Source organism: Lissotriton vulgaris, chromosome 1_1 (genome assembly GCF_964263255.1).
Source record: "Lissotriton vulgaris chromosome 1_1, aLisVul1.2, whole genome shotgun sequence".
Classification (NCBI taxonomy): Eukaryota; Metazoa; Chordata; class Amphibia; order Caudata; family Salamandridae; genus Lissotriton; species Lissotriton vulgaris.
Genome location: NC_141685.1, coordinates 1,758,600,482 through 1,758,612,758, shown reverse-complemented (window position 1 = coordinate 1,758,612,758; position 12,277 = coordinate 1,758,600,482).

The window sequence follows — 12,277 nt, the reverse complement described above, 5'->3', positions numbered from 1 at the left end:
GTGGGTGAGTTTCGTGGTCTGGGAGCATTGCTGGGACACTCTAATCTTGATTGCATTTGCTTTTCAGGAAATCCGTTGTGCCAACCCCGACTTATGGCCTAGCTACGCAGCGCGTTTGGACCGAAGGCCCAGAAATATTGCAAGTATGAGATTTTGCTTTTGGCCTGTTTGGGGGTGTTATGCTTCCTGGCGGGTGGGTTGGCGGGTCTTGGGGCATTCCTGGGAAGGTCTAATACCGGGTAGAAGTGGTTGGGACAAAATCCAGGCCGATTTTTTTTTGGTTATTTCTGACATTTTGCTCTATGTAGCGTTTTCGGGGGCCTGTTTGGGGGGCTTCCTGGTGTTTGTGGGTGAGTTTCGTGGTCTGGGAGCACTGCTGGGACACTCTAATCTTGATTGCATTTGCTTTTCAGGAAATCCGTTGTGCCAACCCCGACTTATGGCCTAGCTACGCAGCGCGTTTGGACCGAAGGCCCAGAAATATTGCAAGTATGAGATTTTGCTTTTGGCCTGTTTGGGGGTGTTATGCTTCCTGGCGGGTGGGTTGGCGGGTCTTGGGGCATTCCTGGGAAGGTCTAATACCGGGTAGAAGTGGTTGGGACAAAATCCAGGCCGATTTTTTTTTGGCTATTTCTGACATTTTGCTCTATGTAGCGTTTTCGGGGGCCTGTTTGGGGGGCTTCCTGGTGTTTGTGGGTGAGTTTCGTGGTCTGGGAGCACTGCTGGGACACTCTAATCTTGATTGCATTTGCTTTTCAGGAAATCCGTCGTGGCAACCCCGACTTATGGCCTAGCTACGCAGTGCGTTTGGACCGAAGGCCCAGAAATATTGCAAGTATGAGATTTTGCATTTGGCCTGTTTGGGGGTGTTATGCTTCTTGGCGGGTGGGTTGGCGGGTCTTGGGGCATTCCTGGGAAGGTCTAATACCGGGTAGAAGTGGTTGGGACAAAATCCAGGCCGATTTTTTTTTGGGCTATTTCTGACATTTTGCTCTATGTAGCGTTTTCGGGGGCCTGTTTGGGGGGCTTCCTGGTGTTTGTGGGTGAGTTTCGTGGTCTGGGAGCACTGCTGGGACACTCTAATCTTGATTGCATTTGCTTTTCAGGAAATCCGTCGTGGCAACCCCGACTTATGGCCTAGCTACGCAGTGCGTTTGGACCGAAGGCCCAGAAATATTGCAAGTATGAGATTTTGCTTTTGGCCTGTTTGGGGGTGTTATGCTTCTTGGCGGGTGGGTTGGCGGGTCTTGGGGCATTCCTGGGAAGGTCTAATACCGGGTAGAAGTGGTTGGGACAAAATCCTCGCGGAAAAGCCTTTTGGCACTTTTTGTAACTTAGGGTTCGTTAGGGTTAGCCCTAGCAGCAGGATTGCATGTGTTTCGGGGTGTTCTACATTATTCCAACTGAGTTCTGGGGTCTTAGAGCACTCGTGAGAATGTGTAATTTTGGTTGCAAGTCATTTGAAGAAAATCCAAGGTGGGAAAGGGGGGATTTGGCATAGTTAAAGAAAGCCTTTGCCACTATTCTTAACTTAGGGTTCGTTAGGGTTAGCAGTATTTCTATTGCATGTGTTTGAGTGGGGGGGATTTCGAGTCTTGGAGCGATGCTGGCTATGGCTACTTTTGCTTGGTTGCTTGCAAGTGGTTTCAATGCAATCCACGGTGGGTAATGGGTAATTAGGAAGGGGGTACTTCGGCCTACTTTTACTTTCAAAGTAAGTTTTGTCACCAGTTTTCTGCTAGGCCTCGTTTTTTGAGATTTGATTGGGGGTTTTCTACATTTTTGCGACTGGCTTTAGTAAGGGTCTGGGTGGGAGCACTGCTAGGAAGATCTAATTTTGTTCTAAAACACAGTTTACAGTACACCTAGCTTGAGGGGCAAGATCCGCTACATTAATTTGCCCACACTTATTTATCCTTCAAAAGGTGACTCAGAGTACGCACTTTCAAAAATATTGTACTGTCTACTAGGAAAATCAAATTGTGACTTTTTGCACTCCACAGCCTACATACCTTATATTTATTTATCAGTGGTGTTGTAATATTATATCACTTCCTGTTTTTCGTTGAATAATTACAGGCCGGGTTTCAGTCTCTGTAATGGGGAAAAAAGGATGGAGTCAGGCTTCACAGTAGCGAGCCACAATTCAGCATCAGGCAGGCAGTGGACAGGGTGTCTTCTGGTGACCAACATCGATGGACGAAGCGTCGGCTGCAATGGAGGAGTGCCGCTAATAAGAGGATTTTTTTTCTGCAGGCAACTTACTTACCACTTCCAACAGGACAACTACAACCACATAGATACAGTATCCCTTGCCTTTTTCTCTGACTGTGACTGCATTTCTTAGATCTCTCTCTGCTTCTAAATTGATCCCTTAACACATCACTTAGTCCACTCCACTATCACATCTGCACCACACATAGTCATTTGTAAGTGCTCCTACGTAATTCGCAAGTCGCAGCACGCCCCAGGCCGTAGAGGACTGGGATGGCCCCAATGATGAAGCATGTCACCAAGGGGCAACCCTGGTGAGTGAGGGGACACCTAGAAAACAAGCAATTTCTCCTTTTCTATCTACTATACCTTCCAGACCAACCCCACTGAGTGTTGTTGTGAATGGATTTATAGTGACCAGCAAGGCTCTCGGGTATCTGGCTAAGTACAGAGACCTTATGTTGAATATCGTTATCAATAATTCCACACAGGCCCTGTACTGTCGCATTCTTTCTTCCACAGTTGTCGAATGTACTACTTACTTTTCACTGACATGCATGCAGTAGTGCATGCACTTTCAAAGATTGATGGATAGGTTTGTACCCAAAGAATTGTTTATGTTCCATTGTTTGTCTATGCTGTGCTTTTTTTTACAGGGTGTCTTCTGGTGACCAACATCGATGGACGAAGCGTCGGCTGCAATGGAGGAGTGCCGCTAAAAGGAGGATTTTTTTTCTGCAGGCAACTTACTTACCACTTCCAACAGGACCACTACAACCACATAGATACAGTATCCCTTGCCTTTTTCTCTGACTGTGACTGCATTTCTTGGATCTCTCTCTGCTTCTAAATTGATCCCTTAACACATCACTTAGTCCACTCCACTATCACATCTGCACCACACATAGTCATTTGTAAGTGCTCCTACGTAATTCGCAAGTCGCAGCACGCCCCAGGCCGTAGAGGACTGGGATGGCCCCAATGATGAAGCATGTCACCAAGGGGCAACCCTGGTGAGTGAGGGGACACCTAGAAAACAAGCAATTTCTCCTTTTCTATCTACTATACCTTCCAGACCAACCCCACTGAGTGTTGTTGTGAATGGATTTATAGTGACCAGCAAGGCTCTCGGGTATCTGGCTAAGTACAGAGACCTTATGTTGAATATCGTTATCAATAATTCCACACAGGCCCTGTACTGTCGCATTCTTTCTTCCACAGTTGTCGAATGTACTACTTACTTTTCACTGACATGCATGCAGTAGTGCATGCACTTTCAAAGATTGATGGATAGGTTTGTACCCAAAGAATTGTTTATGTTCCATTGTTTGTCTATGCTGTGCTTTTTTTTACAGGGTGTCTTCTGGTGACCAACATCGATGGACGAAGCGTCGGCTGCAATGGAGGAGTGCCGCTAAAAGGAGGATTTTTTTTCTGCAGGCAACTTACTTACCACTTCCAACAGGACCACTACAACCACATAGATACAGTATCCCTTGCCTTTTTCTCTGACTGTGACTGCATTTCTTGGATCTCTCTCTGCTTCTAAATTGATCCCTTAACACATCACTTAGTCCACTCCACTATCACATCTGCACCACACATAGTCATTTGTAAGTGCTCCTACGTAATTCGCAAGTCGCAGCACGCCCCAGGCCGTAGAGGACTGGGATGGCCCCAATGATGAAGCATGTCACCAAGGGGCAACCCTGGTGAGTGAGGGGACACCTAGAAAACAAGCAATTTCTCCTTTTCTATCTACTATACCTTCCAGACCAACCCCACTGAGTGTTGTTGTGAATGGATTTATAGTGACCAGCAAGGCTCTCGGGTATCTGGCTAAGTACAGAGACCTTATGTTGAATATCGTTATCAATAATTCCACACAGGCCCTGTTCTGTCGCATTCTTTCTTCCACAGTTGTCGAATGTACTACTTACTTTTCACTGACATGCATGCAGTAGTGCATGCACTTTCAAAGATTGATGGATAGGTTTGTACCCAAAGAATTGTTTATGTTCCATTGTTTGTCTATGCTGTGCTTTTTTTTACAGGGTGTCTTCTGGTGACCAACATCGATGGACGAAGCGTCGGCTGCAATGGAGGAGTGCCGCTAAAAGGAGGATTTTTTTTCTGCAGGCAACTTACTTACCACTTCCAACAGGACCACTACAACCACATAGATACAGTATCCCTTGCCTTTTTCTCTGACTGTGACTGCATTTCTTGGATCTCTCTCTGCTTCTAAATTGATCCCTTAACACATCACTTAGTCCACTTCACTATCACATCTGCACCACACATAGTCATTTGTAAGTGCTCCTACGTAATTCGCAAGTCGCAGCACGCCCCAGGCCGTAGAGGACTGGGATGGCCCCAATGATGAAGCATGTCACCAAGGGGCAACCCTGGTGAGTGAGGGGACACCTAGAAAAAAAGCAATTTCTCCTTTTTTATCTACTATACCTTCCAGACCAACCCCATTGAGTGTTGTTGTGAATGGATTTATAGTGACCAGCAAGGCTCTCAGGTATCTGGCTACAGAGACCTTATGTTGAATATAGTTATCAATATTTCCACCCACGCCCTGTACTGTCGCATTCTTTCTTCCACAGTTGTCGAAAGTACTACTTACTTTTAACTGACATGCATGCAGTAGTGTATGCACTTTCAAAGATTGATGGATAGGTTTGTACCCAAAGATTTGTTTATGTTCACAATTGTTCGTCCATGCTGTGCTACTTTTTCTTGTCTCCCAAAACCTTTCCCAAAAACCCCCGTACCCATCCATTTTTCAAACCCTAACCCTCTTCCCCCGGGCTGTGTGGTTTTGATTGATGTGTGACTAAATTACAGAAATAAATCCACACACTTGCTGGGGAGGATAAGGTGATAGCAACAGGCTGGTGAAGAAATCCGAGGATATATTCTTACTCTGCTTGACAAAGACCCATGGCTAAAGTCAAAGAACTTCAACCGAATTAGTTATACTTTAACATTTGTTAGGCTACAACGTGGCACTGTTCTAGTGTACTTCTGTCACCTGCTATATTCTGTATTGTACCTTTGTATTGCTCAGGAGGACAAACCAGATTTCATTTTCTTTTTTTTCATAGGCAAGCAACTGCCACTGTGTCAAACCACTAGTACCACCGCTATGAGGAAATTTTATCCGCCCAGGATTGCAAACCTTATTTGCTGTTTCCCGTGGAGCCAGCCCTGGGCCTAGCCCTACTTGCAAACAGAAATTACAGGTAAGATAGGCATTTGGTTGGAGGTAGTATAATGGAGTATTAGGAGAGACGAGAGATTTGATTGACGGTAGTACTACTAAAGTCCTAGGACTATTCAGGAAAACAAACTTACTGTTATGTTAAACCCCCACCCACCAGACTCAAAAGCAGTAAAAAACAGGTATGGTCAGATAAAGTTTCAAAAAGTATATTTTTATAGCCCTAACAAAAGAATCTCCCGCAAGACCCTCCCTAACCCCAACGATTGTCCTTCAAAAGTCCCCAAAAATCACAACTCCCAATTCCCACCCCCCAAAAGTCTCTAAAAAAGGGGCAAGGGACACTATGGCAGGGTGCTGTTGGAATTAGCAGCCAGGGCATCATGCTCCTTGCGGAGGGTGGCAAGTTCGAAGCGGAGGCCCTCCACCACGTTCTTATAATTATGGACCTCCTGCTCCAGGTAGGACAGTCTGAGGGATAAGCGGCGCCGGTGTGCCTTGCAAATCCTGTGAGGGGCAGCTGCTTTCTTTGCTGCTGGGCGGTGGCGTTTGGCTTTGGTAGCCCGGCTCCGTACCGCTGGAGCACTGCGCTGGCTGGCAGCCCGCACGGAGGAGGATGCAGCTGTCCCAGTGGACGTTGTTGTTGTACCAGACTGCGTCTCCTCCTCCTCCAGGGCCACCAGCCGCCGATATTCAGCAACAGTGGCATCCAGCCTCCGTTGCCGGGCCATTCGAGCCAGCTCCTTCCTCCTTGATGGTGTCTTGGATTTGGAAGGAGCAACTACATGAAAAAAGAAAGACATAGTCTGTAACCAATGCTCCTTAAGATTAACACAAAATGATTGAGCAGAAAGTTGTCACAGTACAAGTAGCAAATTGAAAGCACAGTGCATAACTATTGAGGACAGTATCTATGTAACCTCCGACTTCTTCATCCTTGCTCTAACATTAGTGGGAGTTTAAGGAACAAATTCTACGAGCACTATGGACTTCTATTACAGTCGACTATGACAGTACACCACTCTTATTCTTCTTCTTCTCTCTTGTTTAGGAAAATTGGTAAGTTATCTTATGCAAGCCGGCATAATGCCAGCGCAGTGAACTTGCACCCGAGAAAAACAGACGCACACCATGGTGAGTGAGACAGACTTGCGTTACTGTACCGGTCCAGTACATGCAGGTGGTGAAGCTCCTACTTTTCTATTACGGGTGGCACTGAGAATACTCTGTTAAAAGGGCTACTGCTTAATTAATTTAGCTTTCACCCCACAGTGCAAATGAGTATTAGAAAAGGAAAATGAAGAAGCAAAATTATCTGATTATCTATCACTTCACATGGGATGTATTTGATGACATATGGGATGACTTTAGGTGCTTTGCTTATTATTGAGTGAACAGTGATACCCCCACACATGAATGACGTACTACTACTAAACTAAAGTTATTAAGGGAGGTAGGGAGTGTCCACCGTAATAACTGGATATATGCTGTGCTTGCAGTTGCAATACAAACTACTGCTACTATTCATGGTAGTCTTTGGACAACGTTACAACTTCTTTTCCTTGCCTTTCCTACACTGGAACGGACGTGCGGGTGCGGTGTTACATGCTCTTCAAAGTAACACTTAGTTCATCCAGTGACCGTCTACTCTCTCTAGATACACATATGCTATCTAAGAGTCAGATAGTACCATGAATGATCCAGGCATCCATCCATTCAAAGTATATTGCGCACATACAGTTTCTGTCTCACCCACCCAGGCTGTTCTCCTTCCACCCATCCTTGCTTCATCATTCACCCAGCCATGCACCATACCATTTTCTTACCTTCCCAGCCACCTCGGGGACCAAGCAAACACATATCATTCTTCTTTGCCAGTCATCATTACTTTTCTCGTGCTTCCACGCTTACTTACACCCTTCTTTCGCTTTTCGTTCATCCCATCCATCAAGTTCACCTCAGATCTGATTGGGATTCTTCTCGCCAAAAACTTCACAGCTAAGTCGAAGTACATTTAGAGGAGGCTACTACCTGCTTTTTTTATAATACACCCGTGCAGAAAGCACACTCTGCAGTCTTCAATCTCAATGACTAAGGAATGTATAGCTTACCTCTGCCCGCCACCACCGTGTGAACCCTCACAGGCATGTCCTTTTCCGGCACTTGCACCGCCTCCTCCCCAGAGTTGTCCTCCTCGTCCAATGCCACCACCACCTCCGCGCTGGCCCCGTCTCCAGATGTTCCACCTACAAAGTACATTTAATAATGTTAGAATACACCACTCACTACTATATAATATTTGGTCTAGGAGGAAGAAAGAAATGTGAAAAAAAGTGTACAATTTAATAATTTTTGACTGTGTACTCTAGAGTAAAAATGTCCCTTTTTCCAGGGAAGGCTGTTGTCTTGCTGCACTTTTTGGCACAACTGATGAATGTTTGCTTTTTACTTTTTAACACGCACCACTTTTTCTCCTAACAGACAGAACCTTGACTTCTAAGAACACGAGCAGGATCAAGTTCAAACCAGGTGAGAGCTCGGCTCGACCACAAGAAATGTGTCCAATTAATCGTCAGCACTAAGCACTTTTCCATTTTCAGTTACACGTTCACTTTTATGACAAACTTGAATTTAATAAATGTGTTTACTTTTAATAAAGCTTTTAAACTTAAATAGACTCTGTGGTTTTTGGTCCTCCAGACTAGAGTGGATGAGCTAAAGGTTTTCGAATTTTTGCAAGCATGAGTCCGTGCCTCTGCCATCGGTGACTTTGGGAGCTAAATGACTCTGCCACACTATCTAGTCAGTAAGGAGATTGGGGTTCAACTACAAAGTCTGTTATCACTGAGGTATGTGGAAAGTCTAACAGTTACAGCACCTATTATAATTGATAAGCTAAGCGATGCATTATTTAGTGTCCATAGTTCTGTTTGTGCAGATTTGTCCCTGCAACAGTAGTAGAATGGATTGTCCTCCTATCCAAACCAAAAGTAAAGTAGTATCTTAATATTTCTTGGTGGTGGTCATTCACCTTTTTATTGTTGGCAATGGTCAAAGCATAAACATTTAGAATACTTGAAAAGACATTATGGACAATCCCAGAGGACTACACTCAGTGCATAGAGCTATTGCTGACTAGAATGGGAGTCCAATGGAAATGCCAAATGTGCAATCTTAGTTAGCTACACAGACAGACTAATAAGAATAATCTAGTAATACCACACGGAGTCATAGTCGAGGCAGGATAAGAATTTAGATCCTGTCTACAAGAAGATCAAAGACGATTTAGAAAAAATCGAATGAGGAACGCTAGGAAAAAATAAGTACTCTATATTAAAATTAAAACTTACTGGGGCCAGCAAAGGAGCCCTCGACTGCCCGGTCCTGGCCTGCATCGACAACAGCACCCTCCTCCTCCTCCTCCTCCTCCTGTGTCCTCCTCTTGCCCCTGGGGGAAGCTGATGTACAACATGAAAGAAAGAAAAACAGAAAACATGGATGATATTTCTCAACCAAATCAAACATTTAAAAAAGAACTAACAAAGTAACAAAATATTTTTGCGAAATAGCAAATAGGGAACGACTCCACGGGATATATTATTGACCAATCTCATGTGGTCGACTACGTCATTACTTTAGTATTGCTTGATTTGCGGACCGTCGAATTGGAAACTACCCTATGTAACTCATTAAACAAAGTACTAAAAAGGTTTGCCTAGGATTGGCAGGCAGCAGTCCGCAGCACGCAAAGTGACAGCCAAAGTCCATCGTGATTGAAGATCAGCGACAACACTAAAGTTTCTTACTACATTCACCAGTCATTAAAATACTCAAACTATTAATCCACCACCACTATTTCTTCTTATCGCCATGTGTACAAAGGAAGGACTGGACTTGAGTCTGTAGGGGCTGATTTAGAAGGCCCTTGCGGCTCTTTTGCTCCATTGTTGCGTGACTTTTGTGACGCAGCGACAGCACAAAAGAGGCGCAATGGTGCGGCGTATATTAACAACGTGACGCATCTGGGAGATGCATCACGTTGTAAAGCCCTGCGCCAATAGGGGTGTTCCGGCGCAAGGGAGGGCGTTCCTGCGCAGGAACGCATCCTAAAAGTGGCTGAGGGAAATCTACAAGATTTCAATCAGTCACTTTGAGGACAATGATGCGTGACTCAAACCCTGCGCCTGCTTGAAGCAGACGTACGGCTTGACGCAGCATTGGGGAGATAGGGCACCCCAGAGAATTGATGGAGCTGCACCATCGTTGCGACGCAACTCCAGCAATGCGCCGCCTTTACGGCACAGATGCGTAACGCTTTGGTGACGTTTTGGGCCCATGGCGCGCCGCATTGTAAATACGGCGCACCATGGGTGATGGTGGCGTGACGCACAATTACTGGCGCATCCCTGCAACTTTGCAGGGATGCGCCGGTAATTAAAAATCTGAACCTTAGTGTGTAGCATTACGCAGTTCTTTCAACTACACTCATACATAATTTCACAGGCCAATGAAATGAACACAAAATCTAAAACAAAAAAGCATAGTAGCAACACTACTGAGAAGAAGGAGAGCAGTGTACCTGAAATGCACAGAAGATTTTGAAATAAAATTTACCTACAATGTAATGAGCAGCATTATTGCTCTTGGTAAAAAACAAAAATTTGCTATATAATAACACAGCAGGAGAAAACATAGTAGTAAAGACATAGCTACTACTACTCACCAAGCCCAGGGATCTCAAGGCCAAGGAGGTCGAGCAGATCTCGCTCACGGGTCAGGACATCCGTCCAGCGGTGGGTGGCCTGGTTGTAGGTGCGCCAGACCCGTGAGTGGTGGTAAATGGCCTGGCACACCTTCTCCCACCGCTTCCGGCGCTCCCGGGCCCCGGCACTGATCTTGCCGCCTCCCATGATGGTCCTGGGGAGGCGGCGCTGAACATAAAAAATGAGTTGGGCCACCTCCTCCGGGGTAAAGATCTCCCGTGGCATCACTAGCTCCCCCCTCAAACGCCCGCACAGGAGCCGGACACGGGGTGCGGGACCCTTCCCCTTCTCGGGATGCTTCCCGGCTCCCTTCACCATGGTCTGGGCGGAAAGGAATAAAGAAAATAGAATAGGGAAGAGAAGAAAAGAAAAGAGTTTACAAAAGTAGTTTAAAATTAACCAAAAGTAGCAGTAAACACAAAAATATAGGGCTAGAAAAATAGAGGGATAGATAATAAGTAAAATAGATAAAAAAAAACTTCAAACAAGCAAAGGATGGCAGAGATTGACAGAGGATACAAAGACCATGCCCAGAACCATAGCAATGAATGAGAAACAAGATGGCCGCGCCCGTTCACGACCGCGCGGGTAAGTTCGCGCGAGATTTTCCTTGCGAACACGCGCGAGACTGTACTGCCAAGCCGCGGACTTTGCGAGATTACACTTCGCGCCCGGAAACGGAAATACGTCAGGCAAACAAGATGGCTGCGCCCTTGAACGACCGCGAGGGTAACTTCGCGTCTTGCGCTACGAGCGGCTCGCAAAAACGCACAAAACCTTGCCAACTAACACGCCGCAAAAAAAACAAATTGCATATTCGCACGAATTTGCGGCTTCCGAATCCGATCTCGCGCGTGTTCGCACCCCGCGAACCCCGCGAAATTGCAGAAAAACGAGTTTTTCAAAACTGAAAGCACTCGGCAGGGGCAAGAGTTCAAACTCATCATTAGTAACAATTCCCGGTAGTGCTTCCTGACTGGGGCCCCTCCAGAATTCAGTTGCTAGTTGCAACAATTGTATGACCCTGCTCTGACCCTCACAGCAGGCTCATACAATAGCTACAAGTAGGCCACAAAGAAGGTCCTGGGGAAAAAAAATGCACTGCAACAGAAAGCAAAATTACAGATAAGGAAGCAGGTGCCAGACTGGAATTTTAAAACAGTGACACATTAATAAACTAACCCCACATTAATTCATCTCAGTTGAAGCAGGGCTGGTGTGCTTGCTTTTCCCCCCCATAATCTACAGTAATGATGAACCAGAGGGTGGCATTGATGTAACAGAGGGTTGCAGTGGTGAAACAGAGGGTGCTGGGAACCTGTGATGATGAACCAGACGTAGAAACAACATAATTCGCGACCGTTGCGCGACGAAATGTAAGTTCGCAATTGCGAACTGGTACGAAACCCTCGCGAACTGGCAGAAATCCTTGCGAACACAAAAAAAAAAAAAATCCGCAAATTCGCAAGAATTCGCGGATTTTGCGGATTGCGAGTTCGCAAATCCGCAAAATTCGCGAACGCGAGATTCGCAAAATTCGCCCATGATTTTGTTCATCATCATGTTTATGTCTGAGCCATCTCATTTATCAGGAAATAGCTCAGAGATTTGCTCCTCCAGATTTAGACATGTTTGCGACAGAACAGAATACCCCTCTATCCCTTGGCCTAAGGGCTTCTTTGCGAATTTCATCCAAACTCTCACCTGCTCAGCATTCTAGTAAAAATGAGGAAGGGGAAAGCGCAGGGGCTTCTGGTTGCTCTTTTTCAGGCAAAAAGCCTGTGGTATATCTCACTTTTAAACTTATTGAAACCGGAAACAGAAACAAGTTATTTCTAAGATCATGTTCATCCACTACCAGAATCATCACTAATGAGACTTAGGTTAGGGTTTTGGAAATTGAGAGAATGATGTTTCAGGAGTTGGGGTGTTGAGATGAAGTAGTTTTATCAATACAACTCTTCAGAAGGTCACAATAGGGACACTTTCGCCATAGAGGTCGATGTCCCTCAAAGCCCTTTTGAAGTCCAGCCCAAAAAAGTTGCCCTGGTCTACTCGTTTCAATTAG